This window comes from Oncorhynchus clarkii, chromosome 1, assembly GCF_045791955.1.
Source record: "Oncorhynchus clarkii lewisi isolate Uvic-CL-2024 chromosome 1, UVic_Ocla_1.0, whole genome shotgun sequence".
Lineage (NCBI taxonomy): Eukaryota > Metazoa > Chordata > Actinopteri > Salmoniformes > Salmonidae > Oncorhynchus > Oncorhynchus clarkii.
The window spans coordinates 48,620,997-48,640,169 of NC_092147.1; the positions used below are offsets into that span (position 1 = coordinate 48,620,997).

The 19,173-nt window shown below is 41.5% G+C and overlaps 1 protein-coding gene across 1 annotated transcript in view; it reads left to right on the forward strand.

Annotated features, from left to right (window-relative positions):
• LOC139416468 (alpha-1,3-mannosyl-glycoprotein 4-beta-N-acetylglucosaminyltransferase C-like) overlaps positions 1 to 19,173 on the forward strand; it is a 189,788-nt gene that overhangs the window by 75,350 nt on the left and 95,265 nt on the right. The window contains exon 2 of the mRNA XM_071165097.1: positions 11,379 to 11,463. The gene's annotated coding sequence lies outside the window, so the exon portion shown is untranslated. The remainder of the gene's footprint in view (positions 1 to 11,378; positions 11,464 to 19,173) is intronic.

Below are 19,173 nucleotides of genomic sequence, written 5' to 3' on the forward strand. Positions count from 1 at the left end.
TTCCCAATTCAATCTCAACCACACTGCACACTGCCCTAACCCATCTGGACAAGAGGAATACCTATGTGAGAATGCTGTTCATCGACTACAGCTCGGCATTTAACACCATAGTGCCCTCCAAGCTTGTCACCCCGCCCTGTGCAACTGGGTCCTGGACTTCCTGACGGGCCGCCCCCAGGTGGTGAGGGTAGGCAACAACATTTCCACCCCGCTGATCCTCAACACTGGGGCCCCACAAGGGTGCGTTCTGAGCCCTCTCCTGTACTCCCTGTTCACCCACGACTGCGTGGCCACGCACGCCTCCAACTCAATCATCAAGTTTGCGGACGACACAACAGTGGTAGGCTTGATTACCAACAACGTCGAGACGGCCTACAGGGAGGAGGTGAGGGCCCTCGGAGTGTGGTGTCAGGAAAATAACCTCACACTCAACGTCAACAAAACTAAGGAGATGATTGTGGACTTCTGGAAACAGCAGAGGGAACACCCCCCTATCCACATCGATGGAACAGTAGTGGAGAGGGTAGTAAGTTTTAAGTTCCTCGGCGTACACATCACAGACAAACTGAATTGGTCCACCCACAAAGACAGCATCGTGAAGAAGGCGCAGCAATCCGCCCACAACCGTACGGCTCTCCAGAGGGTAGTGAGGTCTGCACAACGCATCACCGGGGGCAAACTACCTGCCCTCCAGGACACCTACACCACCCGATGTCACAGGAAGGCCATAAAGATCATCAAGGACAACAACCACCCGAGCCACTGCCTGTTCACCCCGCTATCATCCAGAAGGCGAGGTCAGTACAGGTGCATCAAAGCTGGGACCGAGAGACTGAAAAACAGCTTCTATCTCAAGGCCATCAGACTGTTAAACAGCCACCACTAACATTGAGTGGCTGCTGCCAACACACTGACTCAACTCCAGCCACAAATGTCGACCGCATTATCTACCAAGGGAATTCTCTTCGATTATAATCACAGCCGTATATATTCTATAAGGTAGTAGTTTTGGAATTGTTAGCCCCCCAAGCAGACACATCGATGGCTCTGAACGAACTTTATTTGACTCTTTGCAAACTGGAATCCATTTATCCGGAGGCTGCATTCATTGTAGCTGGGGATTTTAACAATGCTAATCTAATTTATATATATAATTTTTATTTATAATTTATAGCATGACTTTTGATGCTCCTTGGTTGGGGTCTGAGCAGTTGTGTTTGCAAACGTAAAAAAATGGTGGTCCGATAGTCCAGGATTATGAGGAAAAACATTAAGATCCACAACATTTATTCAACATTTATTATTTTTTATTTGATCCCAGTCTGTGTCACAGCTGGCCGTGACTGGGAGACCCATGAGGCGGTGCACAATTGGCCCAGCGTCGTCCGGGTTGGGGATGGGTTTGGCTGGCCGGGATTTCCTTGTGGCGGGCCGGGCACCTGCAAGTTGACTGCTTCCGTGTCAAGTGAGCAGTGTGTCAAGAAGCAGTGCAGTGTGTCAATAAGCAGTGCAGCTTGGCAGGGTCATGTTCAAGAGGACTCATGGCTCTGAACCTTCGCCTCTCCCGAGTCCGTAGGGGAGTTGCAGCGATGGGACAAGACTAACTACCAATTGGATATTACGAGGAAAAGGGGTAACAGTAGAAAAAAAATAATACAAATAATGTGTATGACATCTGTAAATACGAATAGAAATGTTCAATTACGAGCCTAGTTGGTTTAGCCACGGAAAAAGCCAAGAACCTTCCCGCTAGCTTTGATTGGCTGGGCTGGACATGCCGAAAGATGAGTTTGGGATTGGTATGCCATGTAGTAAGTACTCTTCTGTAGTACTCTTTATAATATGAGCTGCTCAGTATGTGTAGGTAATCGTTTCTAATGCAGGATATTTGAACGATATTACGAAAAACTGCAAAAGTTAATGCTCTCCTCCTTCTGGAGGAATGTGTTTTGAAATCAGTGGAATGTCCGGTGGAAACGGAGTATGATAGCTAAGGAGGTGGAGAATATTCTGGCGTTTGATTGCAAATATGTAGAGGGAGTCGGAAAGAGGACACATAGAAGACTGTTGTATAAAACACCTGTCTCCAGATTATATCTTCAAACTAAGGGCAACCATGGCATCCATGACAGAGAGGGAGAAGCGTTCATCCATGTATACTGGTAAGAGAGTCTAGCTAGCTACATTTTCAGATATTTCACGTTTCTAATTTTGTCAGAAAGTCATTTTCATTGCAGGTTAAAGCGTACTGTTAGCTGGCTAGGTAACGTTAGCTGGCTGGCTTGCTAGCTAAAGACTGGTCAGTCATAAATTATATCATCATTTCTCAATCAAAGTTTGTACTGACAGATTGAATATCATTATAGAATAGGTGCATAAATGCATCCTCCAATTGTAGCGTCTGCCCATATGCCCACTCAAGAAAATGATATATTTTTAATACCCTCAAACATCAAGTTAACCTTTCTGATCTCCCCATCCCGGATCCGGGATCGTGAATACAGACTCAAGCTCATTACCATAACGCAACGTTAACTATTCATGAAAATCGCAAATGAAATTAAATAAATATGCCATCTCTCAAGCTTAGCCTTTTGTAAACAACACTGTCATCTCAGATTTTCAAAATATGCTTCTCAACCATAGGAAAACAATCATTTGTGTAAAAGTAGCTAGCTAGCGTAGCATTTAGCGTTAGCATTAGCGTTAGCATCCAGCACACAACATTTCAACAAAAACATAAAAGCCTTCAAATAAAATCATTTACCTTTGAAGAACTTCTGATGTTTTCAATGAGGAGACTCTCAGTTAGATAGCAGATGCTCAGTTTTTCCAAAAAGATTCTTTGTGTATTAGAAATAGCTCCGTTTTGTACATCACATTTGGCTACCAAAAAAACCTGAAAAGTCAGTCCTCAAAACGCGAACTTTTTTCCAAATTAACTCCATAATATCGACTGAAAACATGGCAAACGTTGTTTAGAATCAATCCTCAAGGTGTTTTTCACATATCTCTTCGATGATATATCGTTCGTGGAAGCATGGTTTCTCCTCTCAATCAAATGGAAAAATACTTGCACATGGCTTTGCGCACCAGTTTCGACGCAGGACACCAGGCGGACACTTGGAAAATGTGGTCTCTTATGGTCAATCTTCCAATGATATGCCTACAAATACGTCACAATGCTGCCGACATCTTGGGGAAACGGCAGAAGGTCTAAGCTTATTCCTGTCGCATTCACAGCCATATAAGGAGACATTAGAAAACAGAGCTTCAGAAATTCTGCTCATTTCCTGTTTGACGTATCATCTTGGTTTCGCCTGTAGAATGAGTTCTGGGGCACTTACAGACAAAATCTGAGTGTTTTCTTTCCAAAACTGTCAAGAATATGCATAGTCGAGCATCTTTTCGTGACAAAATATCGCGCTTAAAACGGGAACGTTTTTTATCCAAAAATGAAATAGCGCCCCTAGAGATGCAACTTTTAAGCATTTCTAATTTCATGGCTTCAGTAGGCCATTATCAATCGTGAATGATAATTCTTCACGTTTTACCAGTGAAATGTCCAAACTCAATGCCAATGATTTGATCTCAATCGGTTTCATAGGAATTTGCATTTAGATCTTCTTAAATGCCTGTTTTGTGAGCAAATCAAAGCAGATGGTGTTTAACAAACTATCTGCATTTCTTGTAGGCCTATTTTGTTTCAATCAAAGGGTGAGTTCAATTGCGTCAAACGAGACTGTTTTGAGGACCGCCGTTTTAGCAACCCCCTGGTAGAGTTTTCTGTCTGTGGCTGTTCTTCCTATGTTGGATTTGGCCTGCTCAAAGTGGTCACTCCTCCGACCGACGGGCTTCTGCACACATGCCTACAGTTCATAATTTGTGCCAACGCCATAGAGAAAGAATAAAGGGAAGAAACCATCATTTAGGCTATCTACCTATAGGCTGCCATAGCCTACGCATTTATTTAGCTTGCCATTCTATTGCTTTCATGGAATGTTTGTGTTTATTTGGAATTGATGAGAATACATGATCCATTTTACCATACAGTCCTGTGTAATTCAAAAAAGTGAGGGAGTGCCGCAACAGACTTTTAAACAACATACTAACTCTACATCAGTCAGGAGCAAGCCAAGTAGCCTAAGAAGAGACAAAAATGAATGATTTAGGCTGCATTATTATTATTTCAAGGCTGTCGCTTGTCATTTAAGAAATTAATTGTGAAGCATTTGTGACAGGCTACAGGATAGCAGAAACATTTCAATAACACATGAACAACAGCACTTCAACAACATGCCTATACATTTTGCAATTTGGCTGTATGAAATGTAATTTTTTTTAAAAATTGCTTCGACTTAAATAGTCATGAAAAACTAAAAATGCCTTTATTAGGCTATACAGTCATTCTACAGTGCCTTTGACTTTCCTTTTAGAAACACGACTTTGGCCAGTCTTTGGTTTGATGATCATGTGGTGAGAGCTATGCATGCCTAGTTTGTTAATTTAGCTAGCAGATGCTCTTATATTCCCATGCCCTAATCAAAGTCAACACACATCTACACTGAACAAATATATAAAGAAACATGTAACAATTTCAAAGACTACTGAGGGACAGTTCATACAAGAAAATCAGTCAATTTAAATTAATTAATTAGGCCCTAATCTATGGATTTCACATGACTGGGAATACTGAAATGCATCTGTTGGTCACAGATATCTTTAAAAAAGTTGGGGTATGGATCAGATAACCAGTCAGTATCTGGTGTGATTGTGGCCTGTGGAATGTTGTACCACTCTTCAATGGATGTGCAAAGTTGCTGTATATTGGCAGGAACTGTAACATGCTGTCGTACACGTCGATCCAGAGCATCCAAAACTTGCTCAATGTCTGGTGAGTATTGAAGAACTGGGCCATTTTCAGCTTCCAGGAATTGTGTACAGATCCTTGCAACATGGGGCCATGCATTATCAAGCTGAAACATGAGATGATGGCGGGGGATGAATGGTACGACAATGGACCTCAGGTGTTCATGACGGTATCTCTGTGCATTGCCACCAATGAAATGCAGTTGTGTTCATTGTCTGTAGTGCATGCCTGACCATACCATAACCCCACAAGCACCATTGGGCACTCTGTTCACCAAGTTGACATCGCCCACTCGACGCCAGTCTGTCATCTGCCCGGTACAGTTGAAACTGGGATTCATCCGGGAAGAGCACACATCTCCAGCGTGCCAATGACCATCGAAGGTTGAGCATTTGCCCAATGAAGCCATTTATGACGCCGAATTGCAGTCAGGTCAAGACCCTGTTGAGGATAATGTGAACGCAGATGTGTTTCCTTGAGATGGTTTCTGACAGTTTGTACAGTTATTCTTGGGTTGTGCAAACCCACAGTTTCATCAGCTGTCCATTTCAGATGATCCCGCAGGTGAAGAAGCCGGATATAGAGGTCCTGGTCTGGCATTGCTACATGTGGTCTGCAGTTGTGAGGCCGAATGGACGTACTGCCAAATTCTCTAAAACAACGTCTGAGGCGGATTATGGTAGAGAAATTAACATTGCATTCTCTGGCAACTGCTCTGGTTGACATTCATGCAGTCAGCATGCCAATTGCACACAAAACTTGAGACATATGGGGCATTGCATTGTGTAACAAAACTGCACATTTGAGTGGTCTTTTATTGTCCAAAACACAAGTTGCACCTGTGTAATGATAATCCCGTTTAATCAGCTCCTTGATATGCCACACCTGTTAGGTAGATAGATTATAGTGGCAAAGAATAAATGCTCACAAAGAAGAATGTAATGAAATTTGGGCGCAAAATCTGAACGAAATAAGCTTTTTGTGCGTATGGACATTTTTGGGGATCTTATATTTTAGCTCAGGACCAACACTTTGCATGTTGTGTTTGTATTTTTGTTCAGTGTATTTCGTAACAACAATATCATGGAATGATAGTTACCCAATTAATTTTTTATTTTTTACACGTGCATATAAGCCTACCTGATGATATGTGGCTGCTGTGTTAAACAAGGAATGGCTTTGTTACTGGAGTTTACCTCCTCGAAACCACTCCCTTTTCCCAGGATAAATAACTGCGATAAACCAGTAAATTATAATACATTATTTATATGTTCAGCATGGCGTGAAATGTAACTGTTAAATTATATGCGATGTCTGGCTGATCTACGGCCTCTGCATGTTTAATCAATGCTCAGGGTGGAGACAGACAGCCCATCTTAGTATGGAGCGCAGTTGACAATGTATGTAGACCTATCATCTCATCATGGTAACTTTTGTTTTTGTGACAGGTAGGCCTACATTTGCTGCAGTATGGCCTATGCTAGAGTAATATAAAAACAGAATGTGCATCTAATTTACCCATCTCCATCTGGCTTTCGTGGGGGTCACCTTGTTTTTTAATTGTAAAGATGATAATATTTTTAATTGCAGCTGCAGAGTTTTTCCACAGCCTGTCACTCAAATCTCGTTGCTTGAACTCTCTCTCTCCATCAACTCCATTCAAATTGCATCCAAAATAGATAATCCTGTTGACGTTGACACCAGTCTCAATGTCAACAGTGAAGAGGCGACTCCGGGATGCTGGGCTTCTAGGCAGAGTTGCAAAGAAAAAGCCATATCTCAGACTGGCCAATAAAAAGAAAAGATTAAGATGGGCGAAAGAACACAGACACTGGACAGAGGAACTCTGCCTAGAAGGGCAGCATCCTAGACTCGCCTCTTCACTGTTGACGTTGAGACTGGTGTTTTGCGGGTACTATTTAATGAAGCTGCCAGTTGAGGACTTGTGAGACATGTGTTTCCCAAACTAGACACTCTAATGTACTTGTCCTCTTGCTCAGTTGTGCACCGGGGCCTCCCACTCCTCTTTCTATTCTGGTTAGAGCCAGTTTGCATTGTTCTGTGAAGGGAGTAGTACATAGCGTTGTACGAGATCTTCAGTTTCTTGGCAATTTCTCGCATGGAATAGCCTTCATTCCTCAGAACAAGAATAGACTGACGAGTTACAGAAGAAAGTCCTTTGTTTCTAGCCATTTAGAGTCTGTAATCGAACCAACAAATGCTGATATTCCAGATACTCAACTAGTCTGAAGTTTTATTTCTTCTTTAATCAGAACAACAGTTTTCAGGTGTGCTAACATAACTGCAAAAGGGTTTTCTAATGATCAATTAGCCTTTTAAAATGATAAACTTGGATTCGCTAACACAACATGCCATTGGCACACAGAAGTGATGGTTGCTGATAATGGGCCTCTGTACGCCTATGTAGATAACCCATAAAACATCTGCCGTTTCCAGCTACAATAGATTGTTATAACGTCTACACTGTGTTTATGATCAATTTGATGTCATTTTAATGGACAAAAATGTCTAAGTTACTCCAAACTTTTGAAAGGTAGTGTATAACACTATACAGTGCATTTGAAAAGTATTCAGACCCCTTGACTTTTCCCACATTTTGTTACGTTACAGCCTTATTCTGAAATTGATTCAAATAGTTTTTTTCCCCCATCAATCTACACACAATACCCCATAATGAAAAAGCAAAAACAAATGTTTTTAAATGTTTTATTAGTTGCTAATGTAAAAAAAAGGTGTACATAAGTATTCAGACCCTTCACTCAGTACTTTGTAGAAGCACTTTTGACTGTGATTACAGCCTCAAGTCTTCTTGGGTATTACGCTACAGCTATTTTCAGGTCTCAAGAGATGTTTGATCGGGTTCAAGTCCGGGTTCTGGCTAAGTCACCCAAGGACATTAAGAGACTTGTCCCAAAGCCACTCCTGGGTAGTCTTGGTTCTGTGCTGAGGGTCGTTGTCCTGTTGGAAGGTGAATCTTCACCCCATCTGAGATCCTGAGGTGCCTTTTTTGCAAACTCCAAGCAGGCTGTCAAGTGCCTTTCACTGAAGAGTGGCTTCCATATGGCCACTGCTGCAGATATTGTTGTCCTTCTGGGAGGTTCTCCTAGCTCTGTCAGAGTGAACATCGGGTTCTTTCTCCACGGTTTGGCCGGGCGGCCAGCTCTAGGAAGAGTCTTGGTGGTTCCAAACTTATTCCATTTAAGAACATTTTTGGTGTCCTTCTCCAGATCTGTGCATCGACACATTCCAGTCTCGGGGCTCTACGGACAATTCCTTCGACCTCATGGCTTGGTTTTTGCTTTGACATACACTGTCAACTATGGGACCTTATATAGACAGGTGTCTACCTTTCCAAATCATGTACAATCAATTGAATTTACCGCAGGTGGACTCCAATCAAGTTGTAGAAACTTCTCAAGGATGATCAATGGAAACAGGATGCACCTGAGCTCAATTTCGAGTCTCATAGCAAAGGGTCTGAATTCTTATGTAAATACATGTTTTGTGATTATGGGGTATTGTGTGTAGATTGATGAGGGAAACAAAACCAATCTATTCGATTTTACAGTAAAGCTGTAACGTAACAAGATGTGGAAAAAGGGAAGGGGTCTGAATACATTCCAAATGCACTGTATGTCCTAGCCTACCTCTTTCAGGTAATATGTTCAATGCAGTATTAGCCTTATATTTTGCTAAAAATCTTCTAATTCATAGCCTCTGTAAATTGCGCAATACTTATGCTGTGCTCTGCTGGCCTCTCCTTATAAAACACTCCTTTGCTCTTGGAGTTCCATGCAGGAAAAGCTAGCATAGAATAGCTTGCTGGACATTATTTTTTGTTGTTGCAATTCTTATGCCAAAAGCTCTTTCTTTGGTGAATGTTAAATACAGCAGCCAATATAACTCACAGGTAGTTTGAAAGAATATTCAACATGTGATGGCAGTTATTTATTCAAACCCATAACCATTCAATCTTCATGAAGAGAAGTGAAAGCCTTCTGCATCTAATTCTAGTCCTATATTATTCAAGGATGTCATTAGAATGAGGAAGATAAGGACAACAAAACATTTAATTTTATTATATATATTTTTTAAGGGGTTGATCATCCTTAATATTGTGGAACGATTGTTGCTTCCATCAATGAAATTGTCTGCATCATTTCCAATCCCCCATATATTTTTGGGGTAAATACAGTTGAAGTCGGAAGTTTATAAAAACCTTAGCAAAATACAATTAAACTCTGTTTCACAATTCCTGACATTTAATCCTAGTAAAATTTCCCTGTCTTAGGTCAGTTAGGATCACCACTTTATTTTAAGAATGTGAAATGTCAGAATAGTAGGAGAGAGAATGATTTATTTCAGCTTTTATTTCTTTCATCACATTTCCAGTGGGTCAGAAGTTTACATACACTCAATTAGTATTTGCTAGCATTGCCTTTAAATTGTTTAACTTGGGTCAAACGTTTCGGGTAGCCTTCCACAAGCTTTCACCCAATAAGTTGGGTGAATTTTGGCCCATTCCTCCTGACAGAGCTGGTGTAACTGAGTCAGATTTGTAGGCCTCCTTGCTCGCACACGCTTTTTCAGTTCTGCCCACAAATTTTCTATGGGATTGAGGTCAGGGCTTTGTGATGGCCACTCCAATACCTTGATTTTGTTGTCCTTAAGCCATTTTTCCACAACTTTGGAAGTATGCTTGGGGTCATTGTCCGTTTGGAAGACCCATTTTGCAACCAAGCTTCAACTTCCTGACTGATGTCTTGAGATGTTGCTTCAATATATCCACATACTTCTCCTACCTCTTGATGCCATCTATTTTGTGAAGTGCACCAGTCCCTACTGCAGAAAAGCACCCTCACAACATGATGCTGCCACCCCAGTGCTTCACAATTGGGATGGTGTTCTTCGTCTTGCAAGCATCCCCCTTTTTCCTCCAAACATAACGATGGTCATTATTGCCAAACTGTTCTAGTTTTGTTTCATCAGACCAGAGGACATTTCTCCAAAAAGTTGGATCTTTGTCCCCATGTGCAGTTGCAAACCGTAGTCTGGCTAATTTTAATGGTGGTTTTGGAGCAGTGGCTTCTTCCTTGCTGAGCGGCCATTCAGGTTATTTCGATATAGGACTAATTTTACTGTGGACATAGATATTTTTGTACCTGTTTCCTCCAGCATCTTCACAAGGTCCTTTGCTGTTGTTCTGGGATTGATTTGCACTTTTCGCACCAAAGTATGCTTATCTCTAGGAGATGGCTGCGTCTTCCCATGGTGTTTATTCTTGTGTACTATTGTTTGTACAGATGAACGTGGTACCTTCGGGCGTTTGGAAATTGCTCTCAAAGTTGAACCAGACTTGTAGAGGTCTACAATTTCTTTTTGAGGTCTTGGCTGATTTCTTTTGATTTTCCCATGATGTCAAGCAAAGAGGCACTTAGTTTGAAGGTAGGCCTTGAAATACATCCATATGTACACCTCCAATTGACTCAAATAATGTCAATTAGCCTATCAGAAGCTTCTAAAGCCATGACATCATTATCTGGAATTTAAAGGCACAGTCATCTTAGGGTATGTAAAAGTCTGACCCACTGGAATTGTGATACAGTGATTTAATCTGTCTGTAAACTATTGTTGGAAAAATGACTTGTGTCATGCTCAAAGTAGATGTCCTAATCGACTTACCAAAACTATAGTTTGTTAACAATACATTTGTGGAGTGGTTGCGAAACTAGTTTTAATGACTCCAAACTAAGTGTATGTAAACTTCTGACTTCAACTGTATATGCTTTATATTGCTTTTAAATGACACTTCCGGTTTTGACAGGAAATACCAGGTTACCCGGGAGAAAGGGGATTTATTCTCGGGGTGGAACATTTGTAAAATACCGGGAAATATTCAACTCTATTATACATTCCAGGGTCCAAAAGGAGAACCCGTTCTTGTTTCCAGGTAGAACCATTTTTGGTAACAGACAGATCCCTCTGTGGAAAGGGTTCTACCTGGAACCAAACATTTTTGACATGCGTTTTTCTGTATTTTTTGTTGTTGTTATTCTGTCTCTCACTGTTCAAATAAACCTACCATTAAAATTATAGACTGATCATTTCTTTGTCAGTGGGCAAACTTTTTTCCCTCACTGAAGCCTGACTCTTTCTGCCTGTGTTATTACTGTTATTACTGTATGGTATAATAATCAGCGGTTAAGTTTCTCACTGAGCTAAAGCACAGAGAGAGCTATCTGTCATAGTGTACAGAGAGATCTGTCATGGCGACCAGCTTTGAGCCCCCAAAATTACAAACAAACTAAAGGCAAGGGATTGATAGTTAGTGTTTCTCCCTCCGGCCATAAGCTCTGTGTCCACGTTTGGAGCCAGTGTATCCACAACAACCACCACGTACTAGTGTTTTACTGTGTGTTTACTGAGTCTGCGTGGGTTTTCTTACTACACTGATTTAAACAGCCTAATGTTTTTTTCCATTTTCCAGCCAGGCCCTGACCAGCCCTGTCACTTTGATCTGTGAGAGCGAGGAGAGAGCCCTCAGATAATGGCCCATAGGATAAGCAGTAGAAGTAAGTGCATTAGAATGGATTTACTATCTTCTTGACCCCCTCCCTTGTCTCCATACTGTGGTTCATTAAATGTAGGTTTTCAACTATATATGTTGATCAATACTGCATTAACATCTCTAAATCACCTAATTTAACAGACAAGATACAACTAAAAGGAAACAGAATTTCCTGTAATGTAAGGAATTTGCTGACTAGGAGACAGTAGGATCTCCCGTGCTACTATGATCAGCCATGTGTAGTGGCTCATGGCAGAGGAAACAGCTAGAAGTTCCATGAGTATTTATGTTTCCTGTAAGATATGTAACACTTTACCTTGACACCTGTCAGAAGGCACATCCCAGTTAGCACATTTGGTTACTTGGAAGTTGTGGGAACGAAGCCATACGTTTCCTATCCGGTAAAACGGAATGTTTTTAAACATTCTGAGAATGGAATTGAATGTTTAGGTTGCTTGGGAGATCCTTTTATCATGGTTCCCTGAGTTATCCTGGGAGGTTTTATTGACATTCTGAGAATGGAAATTATAGGTTATTTGAAGGTAATTAAATAATATTCTGAGAACATTCAGTAAATGTTGTGAATATATTGAACAAACTCTAAAGATTATTTGGATGTTTTTGAATAACTTCCTTAAAAACGTTCACTGAATGTTTCAATAAACCTTTTAATAACACTGCTAGTATAACACTTGTTTTACAGAGAGATTATTTCACTTATAATTCACTATCACAATTCCAGCGGGTCAGAAGTTTACTGTGCCTTTAAACAGCTTGGAAAATTCCAGAAAATGTTGTCATGGCTTTAGAAGCTTCTGATAGGCTAATTTACATATTTGGAGGTGTTCCTGTGGATGTATTTTAGGCCTACCTTCAAACGAAGTGTATCTTTGTTGACATCATGGGAAGATCAAAAGATATCAGCCAAGACCTCAGAAAAAAATTGTAGACCTCCACAAGTCTGGTTCATCCTTGGGAGCAATTTCCAAACGGCTGAAGGTACAAACAATATTACGTAAGTATAAACATTGTGGGACCACGCTGTCATCATACCTCTCAGGAAGGAGACACGTTCTGTCTCCTAGAGATGAACGTACTTTAGTGCGAAAAGTGCATATCAATCCCAGAACAACAGCAAAGGACCTTGTGAAGATACTGTAGGAAACAGGCGCAAAAGTATCTATATTCACAGTAAAACGAGTCCTATATCGAAATAACCTGAAAGGCCGCTCAGCAAGGAAGAAACCACTGCTCCAAAACCACCATAAAAAAAGCCAGACAATGGTTTGCAACTGCACATGGGGACAAAGATCATACTTTTTGGAGAAATGTCCTCATGAAACAAAAATAGAACTGTTTGGCCATAATGACCATCGTTATGTTTGGAGGAAAAAGGGGGTGGCTTGCAAGCCAAAGAACGCCATCCCAACCGTGAAGCATGGGGGTGGCAGCATCATGTTGTGTGGTGCTTTGCTGCAGGAGGGACTGGTGCATTTAACAAAATAGATGGCATCATGAGGTAGGATAATTATGTTATATGTATTATGTGGATATATAAGCTTGGTTGCAAATGGGTCTTCCAAATGGACAATGACCCCAAGCATACTTCCAAATTTGTGGCAAAATGGCTTTAGGACAACAAAGTCAAAGTATTGGAGTGGCTCTCACAAAGCCCTGACCTCAATCCCATAGAAAATGTGTGGGCAGAACTGAAAAGGTGTGTGCGTGCAAGCAGGCCTACAAACCTGACTCAGTTACACCAGCTCTGTCATGAGGAATGAGCCAAAATTCACCCAACTTATTGTGGGAAGCTTGTGGAAGGCAACCCAAAACATTTGACCCAATGTACATGCAATGCTACCAAATACTAATTGATTGTATGTAAACTTCTGACCCACTGGGAATGTGATGAAAGAAATAAAAGCTGAAATAAATCCTTCTCTCTCCTATTATTCTGACATTTCACATTCTTAAAATACAGTGGTGATCCTACCTGACCTAAGACAGGGAATTTTTACTCTGATTAAATGTCAGGAATTGTGAAAATCTGAGTTTAAATGCATTTGGCTAAGGTGTGTGTAAACTTCCCACTTCAACTGTATAGGACATTTGGAAATGCGTTGGCTTAGGCATTAATCATGCACACGTCGTCAGTGAGATTCAAACTTATGATCTTCTGTTCTCTTTTCTCAACATTGTGGAGCGAACATCCATATTTTTTAGCTAACACAAAGCTGCGTCCTTTTAGTCTATTCAAACAAACCCCATTTCAAAGCAAACAAGCACTCAATTATTGGGCTCGGCCAACACACCTGAATGAACAAAACATTAGGAACACCTTCCCAAAATTGAGTTGCACACACTTTTGCCCTCCGAACAGCCTCAATTCGTCAGGGAATTGACTCTACAAGGTGTCCCACAGTTGTCAAGTTGGCTGGTAGTGGATCTCTACTCTGAATAGTTCATTCCATCTCATCCCACAGATACTCAATTGGATTGAGAGCTGGTGGCTGGGCAGGCCACTGCAGTAAGCTGAATTCGCTGTCATGATCGTGGAACCATTCTTTGACAGTCCTAGCCTTTTGGCCTTTTGGCATTATCCTATTGAAATAATTAATTCACAGATAGAAATACTGCTGCCATGAAGGGATGCACCTAATTGGCAATGATGTTCAGATATCCTGTGGCATTCAAGTGTTGCTCAACGTTTATCAATGGCCCCATGTTTGCGATCAAAACACACCCCACCCCACACCTGCAATGTTGACACGCATCATGATGGATGCATGTACTCGTGGTTTGCTCTATACCCTAGTCCTCCCATCAGCGTGAAACAGCAGGAACCGGGATTCATCAGACCAGGCATTGTTTTTCCAATTCTCCAGTGTCCAGTGTTTTCATTCCTTAGCCCACTGCAACCATAGTTTCTTGTTTATTGCTGGAAGAAGTGGAACTCTGTAAGGTCGTCGGCTGCCATACACCATTCGTGTCAAGGTACAACGAGTTGTGCATCATTTTATGGGTCTTTGGGAACTAATTGTGTACTGAACTGTCAGTTGACTAACTGTAGTCCGTCTGTTGCTTTGCACTATTCGTGTCAGCCTCCTTTGTCCTCTTTTATCAATGACCCATTTTTGACCACTGGCCTGCCATTGGTTGGATGTCCTTTGGGTGGTGGACCATTCTTCATACACAAGAGAAACTGTTCAGTGTGAAAAACCCAGCAGCGTTGCAGTTCTTGACACACTCAAACCGGTTCGCCTGGCACCTACTACCATTCTCTGTTCAACGGCATCTGCACTGGTTCAAGTGGATTTATCAATAAGGGATCATAGCTTTCACATGGTCAGTCTATGTCATGGAATGAGCAAAACATGACATGTTCCTGATGTTTTTAAATAACATTCTTAGAATGTTAAGGAAACATTAGTAATGTTTTCTTGTGGTTTTTATGGAAAGTTTCCTTAATGTTCTGAGAAAATGACTTTAAAATAGAACCATGAGGCAACCTGCAGAAAACGTTACGCTGAAATACTGAAATTCCCACAGAAGAACATGTTTTAAAAAGTTTTATTTTACCCACTTTTTCAATTACGATCTTTTCTCATCGCTGCAACTCCTCAACCGGCTTGGTAGAGGCGAAGGTCAAGTCATGCGTCCTCCGAAACATGACCCCGCCCTTAAACCACGCTCCTTAACACCCGCCAGCTGCACCAATGTGTCGGTGGAAACATTGTTCAACTGACAACTGTAGTCAGCTTGCTGTTGCCCGGGCCCACCACAAGGAGTCGCTAGAGCGTGAAGAAACAAGTAAAGGGCCAAACCCTCCCCTAACCTGGACAACTCTGGACCAATTGTGCGCCGCCCTATGGGACTCCCGGTCACGGCCATTTGTGACACAGCCTGGAATCGAACCCAGGTCTGTAGTGACACCTTAGACCGCTGTACCACTCGGGAAGCCACCAAGAAAGTTGTTTAATGTTCTCTGAATTATTTGAGAACATTTCCAACATTTTTATGGAATGTTACCATTTTTGAACTTTTAGGAAACGTGCTGTTAAAGTAATGAAATACCAAGAAAATAATGTTTTTTTTGTCAAGTTCATTAAATGTGCTGAGAATGTTCCAAGCCAAGCAACTATCCTGCATTATTCCCAGAAAGTTGTGGTGGAGTTGTATGCAAAATAAACATAGGACAACCAAGCTCTAAGAAATATATTGTTCTCAGAACATTATGTGCTAGCTGGGATTATACAAGAAGCTACTCTCCTCTGTTTTTTTTTTGTGTGTGTGTGTGTGTTATTATATATGTGTGTGTTATTTCTGTCTGTTCGATGTTTGTGTGTGGAGTGTGTGCTGCTCAGTATTTGTGTGGTATTTATGTGCCCTTGGTGCTTGTGTGCCTGTACGTGTGTGGCACTCTGTGTTTGTGTTGTATATTTGTGTGCCTACTGTATGTATTCTGGGTCTTTGTGTGCCCCGCATGTGTGTGTGTTTGTCATGGGCGTAGCCTGGTGCCTGGCAGCAGTGTGATGTGGGAGGCTGTGAGACAGCTCATGTCATCCTTGCCATCTGAAATCGGGCTGTAAGATGAAGCAGGAGACAGGTATATGTCGTGGGGCCTCTCTCTTTTCTGAGCCAAGGGGAACAAGGGAAGGAGGGATGGAGTGTGTGTGTGGGTATTTATGTGTGTGATGCTAGTAAAATATTAATACATGAGTGGGGTTTGAAGAGGTCCACTTGACACTTCCATACTCTAGCGTCACCTCTTACTATTCATTACAACACTCGAATGTAGCTTACTGTACTCTTGACATGTATAGTAGCTGTTGGTTGTCTAATTGTTACGTCAAGTGTTTCCTGTAATCTTGACAGTACAACGTTGGTTCGGTTGCCTACAGTTTGTTGTATGTAGTTACAGTATGTTGCCATGACTATAATCATAGCTGTGATGTGTGAAGTAAGAGATGGTAAGTTGTACCACATACAATTCAGTGTACATGGAGTATTCTGTTTAAGGGTGCTTCACCTTCATGATCACAATGCTACCGCCCCCCATCCCCCCCAAATTAGATTACACTCGCCAAATGGGGCTGAAGGTCTCAGAACACTTAATCAATTTATATCAGATTAGCTGTGGAATATTCTCTAATGTCAATAACAGAAATGCTGCTATTCTGACAGCAGGGCTCTTTAAATCTGAGCTACTTGCAGTGAAACAGCATTGATTTCTGCCATGCTCTGCATAATTCAGCCATGCTGTTCAGCCTCATAGAGCAATAAAACTATTAGCCTCAGTGGAAAAAGTAAACATGAGAGAGTAAGTTTTTAGAAATCATCACTTCATCCCCTTCTTTCTGCAGTAGCGTCTCTGTAGCTGATCATGAGGACAAGGCCCTATCTCCACATTCTGCAGAAATATCAATATGGATTTAGGAGTCTCCCTGAAGCAAGGTCCTCAGCTAATTATATCTGTAATCACAGTGGGGGGGTGGTCTGCATGTTGAAATGACGGCCAGTGGAGTTTTATTTAACAAAGAAAAGATAATTGGGTTCAGGGCCTTTCGTTCTCCTCATAAAACACATAGGTTCCTGCTTCCCATCAGGCTGCTGATATCACTGCTCTGTCTGTGCTGCTCAGGTAGAGCACTACTTCCCTTGAGGAACAAGACACCACTGCCAAGGGTACACCAGAGAAGCATTTGTTTTGTCTTTAGGGTTTTAAGTCAGTAGTGGGATGGAGAAGGCTTCAAGGGAGCTCCAGACAGAACTGGAATTCTAAAGGAGGATGGAGGGAGATACTCTCTCTAGGACTGCATGTAGTCCTTTTAGGGCTGCACGATCAAATTCAGATCAAAATTGTGATATTGAGATGTGTAATATCCATATTGCAAGAGGCTGCAAGAGGCTGAAAATATTTGTTTAATTTGGTTTTGTATCCAGTTAGCACAGTATGTATTCATTCCTACGATCTCATTTTAGAAGTGATGTTCTCTACCCTGCCAATTGTGTTAAGCATGTCTGATGGAATTACCAAGTTTTCACCCAAGTGTTTGAAAATCAGAATTCATATTCGCAAAATTATTTTTTGCAAATCGTGCAGCCCTTGCTCCTTTCATATTTGATATCTCGAGTCTTGCTCAGTCTAACAAGGTGCTCCACATTATAGTTCTGCCAGCCACTCTCATTTGACCCAGGTCCTCACACGTTCCACTTTGCCCTTCACATGCACACTACCTTGGACCCACCCAAACTCTATAATTAAAATTTGTATATTCCAATTTTAAGCACTCGTGCATGCTAGGTGGACCTGCAGCCATATTGGGTGAGCCATTCGGAATGTTTGATTGGTGACACCATAAAGATGTGTACAAAGGTTTACTATCTTAGACACAACTTATCATACGGTTCTTTACTTTTTCATGGTCCTTCGAGCCATAAAGGAACAGTACAAACTATCTCAAGACTTCATCAAGATAAGGTCCTTATTTGTTATTTTCCATTGGGGTCACATGACAAGAAGAAAGCCTTCATTCTGGAAATGCTATGTTCATCTGTGAGCTGATCTCTAAGGTTGTGTCATCCTCCCTTCCATGTCATTATCTGTCTTACTCACGTTTGTGCCTGTTCCCAGGGCACAACATTTAAAGGGTTCTGACTGGGAGGGAGAGAGAAAAGGCAGGCCAATCACAGTATGTTGGGGTTATCCATGCCCTGTAGCAATTGCCATAGTGACCTGATTTCTTCCTGTTATGTTCCACATTTCCTGGGCCATTCTCTCCAATCCACCTGATCCTGACCACTGCCATTTTTGGAAAAATAAATATATTACAGAAATCTAAGAATGAAATTCAACTCCCTGATCTTATTTTGTATTTTACTCATAATCCATTTTACATTAATTATAATTATCAGGTCATTTGAGATATGCTTTTTTGAATTACATTGATAATGATATTGCTTCCTGTTTCCAACATCAGGAGAGTGTTTTTGGAGAGTCGTCCTCCTCCCTTCTCCTTGGTCACATTCTGTCACATTTATTACTCAGATTTGAGTTATGGTCTTTTGATTCATCGTCCAGTCACGTTTGTCCGTGTCTTTCATTTCAGCATCTGGGTTTAATTGGTGCGATGTTGTAAAGCCACAGCTGCGCTGCCTGTTAGGACAATAAATTACCCCAATTAGGAGAGAACCAAAGGCTCAGCTGTCTGACCGATGCTGTAGCCACTCTCCTCTCACACCCATAGATAGGGCCTTAGTCCCTATGCACCCTGGTCAAAAGTAGTGCACTATGAAGGGAATATGGTACCATTTGCTAGAATGAGCTAGAATGAGGCTCCATCTACACGGAGCTTATCCCAAACACCTGTGTCCCACTTTGGCCTGCATTTCAACCGCCACCTGCATCATCGGCATCATCTGCATAATCTGCGTCACAAGTTATCTGACCTAAATAACTTGTATGTATGTGTATACATACTGCGTTTATTTTCAGCAAACGTGTGTAAATATGTGTAAATATTTGTATGAACATAACAAGATTCAACAACTGAGACATAAACTGAACAATGTGTCCCTGAACAAAGGGGAGTTCAAAATCAAAAGTAACAGTCAGTATCTGGTGTGGCCACCAGCTGCATTAAGTACTGCAGTGCATCTCCTCCTCATGGACTGCATCAGATTTGCCAGTTCTTGCTGTGATATGTTACCTCAC